The following is a 6000-nucleotide window of genomic DNA, read 5'->3' as shown; positions in this document are numbered from 1 at the left end:
ATTCAAATCTATCACCCCAACATGCTATCATCGTTATTCTCTACCCACAAACAGAGAAATATAAAAGCTCATCCGATACAGAACTCACCTAGGCACCATTGCTCACATGACGCAAAGCTGCGGTGTGGTCCAGCGCGGAGTACGAGATTTCGCAATACTTCCCCAGAACAGCCCAGCATGCAGCCCTCCAAGTATTCCTAATGGTATTCACCGTCCCTTACTGAATTAACCCTCAAACTGCTGCTGCTACTGCTGCCTGTGTGGGCACGATTGTATTAGATATACAGGTACCGCAGAGGCCACTTTAAAGGTTGATCACCCTCAATGGGAAAAAATTGATGCCTCCCTGATTCCCTCCGTTTCGATGTCGACGTTTTCCCGGATCCCTCTTGTTGCCGCATACTTGTTCCCATGTACAAATTGTTTGGCGCGAACCAGAAGATACGCAAATACTTCCTCAATTTCCCCGCATTTCGGTGTATATTCAGTCAATTTGTACCTATTCCATCATCATTTTTCGCAATTCTATCGATTTTATATCAGATCTCTCCATGCGATCGTGACATAACATCTCGTTCTGTGTTGTAAAATTGCTTGTAAATATATCACTGCTGCCAACACCTAGCCTAAATGCACTTCTCAGGATGCGTAATATAGCACTGTACTCGACTGTATCCAGTCACCTCCACATTCGAAGAGCGTTTGCTCTGTTTTCTGTATGTCAGTGTATATGCACACCTCGCAGAGGGCTCCCAGGACCCGTCGTAGACCCGAGTTAGTGTTCGAATGTGGATCTGCCACACGTTATATCCGGAGCAGTGTTGAGATGTGGATCCACAATATGCCGCACATAGGATAGGGTTTGAAGGTGGATATGCTGCGCGTTATATCTGGAGCAGTGGTGAGGTGCGGATCCACAATATGCCGTGCATGGGATAGCGTCTGAAGGCAGATCCACCACGTGCAATGTACGAAACGGTGTCGGGATGCAGATCCACAATATACCACGTCCGAGTTGGCATTCAATTGTGGATCTGCCACGGACTATATATCCGGACCTATGTTCGGAGGCAGATCCACCACACGTCACATCCGTGATAGGCTTCGAGGGAGGACCAACCACGCGTTACGTCCAGACACGTATTCTATGTTCGAAGTTTGGTCCACCAGCGAAGGGGACTGGGTCCTGAGAGCCATCCGCGAGGCATGCATATATACAGAAATACAGAAAACAGAGCAAATGCTCTCCGAATGTGGAGGTGATTGGATACAGTTGAGTACAGTGCTACATTATGCCTCCTGGTCAGTGCATCTGGGCTAGGTGTTGGGAGCTGTGCTACATTTGCAAGCAGTTTTAGAACACAGAACAAGATGTCATGTCATGATCACATGGATAGATCTGACATAAAATCGATAGAATTGCGAAAAATGACGAGGGAATAGGTGTAAATTGACCAAATATACACAAAAATGTGGGGAGATTGAGGAAGTACTTGTGTATCTTCTGATTCGCACCAAACAATTTGTACATGGGAACAAGTATTCGGCAGCAAGAGGAATCGGGTAAAATGTCGACATTGAAACAAAGGGACTCAGGGAGGCAGTCAATTTTTTCCCGTTGAGGCAGCATTATAGTGTATGTCTATTGAGCTACCAGTGATACACGCGAGATGACTACTCTATTTGTGGTTTTTCGAGAGGACAGAGAACAATTCATCTCTAAACTTACATGCATCTGTGTTAAAGGATAAATGAGAGTGGACAGGATGACCGATAGAGATGGAACTGTAACGAGGTACGATTTAATGGTTGACTGATGCATTCTACAGAAGGAGAAGTTGCTGCAGGCCAATTGTTTTCCACTGTTCTGTCTGGATGCATAAGTCGCGTGACATAGCCCGCGTTCTACTCGTATACAGCCACGTGTTCTGTATGTGGTTTAAAGCAATGCCTACTTGCGATCGTTAACGGTAAACCTGTCGGTCATCGGAGGACTTCCATCTCATGGGATGAAACTTGCCCCGCTACTAACGATCATTTTATATAAGCTTGATTCAGGTATCGTATAATTTCTGAACCGTGATCGGATGTGAACAGTGGACACTATACGTCTCCGGAAAGCTATATTGTGCTCGTATCATGCAGAGCAAGTGTTTAACAGAAGTAGTTTGTTTTTCGTTTTACGGTTCGATAACATAGTTTATCATAGAGAAACCAGGAAGAAGGATGTCTGTCATGCGTTTGAAATATATTTCTCACAATGGAATATTAAAAACGCTACATTCCATATGTCTGATAGGTCGGAAACGCATGCGATCTAACATTATAACCCGGTTTTTAGTTCAGAACGTTGTAGCCTTAGGAGCGCATGTGTTTATGTCCTCTCTTATCAATACCTTCCAGATACCTGTCCTAGAGTCTAGAACAATACCTTAGAGTTTATAGCTTTGTTCATTTATGTAAAAATGCGTCGAACTCCATCCGTCTGGAGTTCCATCGCATATAAAAATAAATCTTTTCGTGTTCTTCTTAACTGTCTGCTATTACATCACGGCCCTTTGAAATCTGTTACTATACATCGATAAGGAGTGCTAAGCTCCTCGACACGGTCGCACCTCGAGAAATCTTGTGCACTTGGACGGGGAGTGTAACGGTCTTCTTCTGATCGGTTGCACATTAATTTGGTAACGATGCTGCAGGGTGGGTTGGTCAATGACAGTGTGAGGAGGGTCTTTTACTCTCCAATTTTACCTTAAGACAGCGAGAATGCTCTGTCACTCTCATACGCAGAGAGGTAGATCGTAATTTAAGCAATATGCTCGAGGTGTTAGAAATATGTAGAGTGCTGTCTGGTATACTTTGATGATTTATGTTTTCGAGAATTAACACTGGACCGCACTGCAGCTTTGCGTCATCGCGCGAGCAATGGTGCCTAGGTGAGTTCTATATCGGATGAGCTTTTATATTTCATAATTTTTCTCTGTTTGTGGGTAGAGAATAACGATGATAGCATGCTGGGGTGATAGATTTGAATGGACGCGTATCTGTATCTAGGCCCGAGATGAACCACAATGGGTGCCTTTCCATCGAATGGTCAAAACATGCTCCTGTTGCAGTAACTCAGATCATTCTGTTTCTACACGGGTTGCAGAAGGTGGTGGATATGTCTTTCTCCGACTTCTGCTCAGTTACAACTTAAAATGGAATGATCACATGCACGAAGCTGCAGAAATAGGCGCGGCTGCAAGATGCGTAGGGAGTGGCTGAAACCGGGTTGTAATTTTACTGTAGCAGACTTGTTCGAGGAAGGTGACTCGTTTCGAGATATGAGAGTTCCAGAAATATGATTCACTTGTGGGTGTGATCCAATGCAGGTATGTGCTTGAATGGAAAGACCTGATTCCAAATCATGGACATCATTTCTAGCAGGTAGCGTAACACTAGAGATCTGAGAAGCTAGTGTACATTTTTCTTCTTATGACCTCAATCAGCACATCATCTACTACTACTGTTTGTGTTCCTTCTCAATCAGTCATCGCTTATAACTCAGTGGATGTATCGCAGAACATCGGATATGGTATCGAGACAGAATCCACTACAAATACTATAGAATTATCTAGTTGGGCGCGGTGTTTGTTGGATTCTGTTGGGTGCATTAAAAGAGCGCTTGCAGTGGAAGAGATGTTTTGCAGTAGCAAAGATGAAGAAGTGCTCGTAGCTCTTGAAGTATGTATTTTAGAGCCTATGTTTACTGGACATTTTATTTTTGTTTTAATCCATACAGCCACCTATCAAATATGGAACATATTTTAACACCCTGTATAACGAAGGTTTCCTTTATGAATTGTCAGGTGCACTTCACTTCGGGTTGCAGCAGATTCTGTAATTTCGTTTTTGCATTGCGTAAATAGAGTCAGCCCAAACAAACACTTATTGTGTTCTCTATGTTACAGGCAGTGTCAACAGAAAATGTAGGTTGTATGTTGTTACAAAATAAAATAATAGTTAGGAGGAATTTTTGGTGTCCACTAGGTAGAACGGTCCGGAGTTAGCCTAGTGCAATATTTGGTTTAATAGGGACGCAAAAAAAACCAAGGAAAACCAACAGCGCTGTAGTGACTGGGTGGCACTACATCATGACCACAGCAGAGAGTCAACGCAGCAAAAAAGACCTGGCAAGTCAGGAAAGGAAGATTTGTTTATTGAGTAATTTACAGATATGATGATTGCTAGAGCTGACTTTTATTTATACCAGCTGAGTACCTGGCGATCTCCAGTATGTATTTATTCCAATGATCTATTAATCAACGAGGCCCCTCCACAAACCGTTCACGTCTCCATCAATGTTTCCTCTTTCGATTTCTTTCACTGTCCATGATTATCATTGCACAAGCCACAAGCCCAACATAGTCGGCCATAATTGGCAAATGTCGCGGAACAAGGCATTGAAGTGTGTGTACAACACTACATTTCACATATATTTAACATATTTCACAAGTATTTGTACACATATCTGGCAGATTTCGCCCTGCAGTTTCATAGTCATGATGCTCAATATCTATGATGTTGTAGGTCCTGAATTATGCGACGTGCAGTAATACAATTTTGCAGGTACATCCAGTGGTTACGTGGCTACTGTCTATGAAATATGTTTTGAATAGAGCTAGTAAAGAAGTAATAAATTAAAACGTCATTCATGATGCGGCAGTTTTCCACGCATCTCAGTATTTGACATCATACCTCCTGAACTGTGTCGTACAATGATAAATGTTTGCACGTACATTCAGGTAGCGACGAAATACTGCTGCCCATGTCAGGACGCAACGACGTTGGGCACTGTGGACTATGCAGCTGGGCGGCAGCAAACAGAACGGGTCACAGTATGGTACGGACCCAGCGATACTATTGGCAGGGCTAGGAGGCAAGCAGCTGGTAGGTGACGCCTGTCGAGACAGAGTACCAGACAACTGTAGTTTCACGACGGCGCGGCATTTAGTGCTGATATGCAACAGGAAAAGTCTGCCGGCACTGGCTGACGAGCTGGGGCAGTAAAATGGACCCCGAGCTGTCCCGGTTCGTGTACAGCGCGAACAGTCTATTCGTGAGATAATTCGCTCTGGAATAAATGATGACTAACTGACAACCTCAGCTGCCGACAGGTGTTGTTGATATACCTCGATGTGGACAGCTGAAAATGTGTGCCCCGACCGGGACTCGAACCCGGGATCTCCTGCTTACCGGGTTCGAGTCCCGGTCGCGGCACACATTTTCAGCTGTCCACATCGAGGTATATCAACAACACCTGTCGGCAGCTGAGGTTGTCAGTTAGTCATCATTTATTCCAGGGAAAAGCTGCAGGGTCATCAACAGTAACTGTTCTTTCGAGAAGAAGTTACTGTCTTCGTATATAATTGGCTATGGTTGGGGTGGCTGGCAGGCAGGCTGCGAGCTCAGGGCACAGTGGACTTACAGCACATTTTTGGTAGCAGCGATGCTGTCTAACTGCACACACAGCACTGAACATGAACCAAAATTTTGCGTTCTTCCTTCAGATCAAATGGTGGGGGATCCAATTTACAGTAGGCAGAGCATGATAGGCGGGTGACAGGAGGGAGACAATGAAATAAAACAGAGAAATAAACGAACCTTGCACTACATTTTGACATTTAAGGTATACGTAAGGGCGCACCTTGGGATGACAGTAAAGGACAACTGCTAGTCTTGGTGATTGATTAAAAAAAAAAAAAGGAGCAGCAAGTGTGAGAAGAAGCGATTCATGTTTAGTTTGGCTGGTGGCCGGTCATGGATCACTCAGTCATAGGTGGACGGTAGGGGGCCATCCACTCTGTTGGAAGGCTGGATCATAAGAAAGAGATGAAACTCTGCCCCACTCAGCACGATGCAGCAAGCAATTACCACACGACTCCATTCTCACACCTCCTAATGTCTACACACAGTGGCACGGGTATGCTATCGTTCATCGAAGGGCTGAAAAGTGTA

This window comes from Schistocerca nitens, chromosome 3, assembly GCF_023898315.1.
Source record: "Schistocerca nitens isolate TAMUIC-IGC-003100 chromosome 3, iqSchNite1.1, whole genome shotgun sequence".
NCBI classification, from domain to species: Eukaryota; Metazoa; Arthropoda; class Insecta; order Orthoptera; family Acrididae; genus Schistocerca; species Schistocerca nitens.
The sequence above is the reverse complement of the archived record's forward strand: the minus strand, read 5'-3'. Positions refer to the sequence as shown.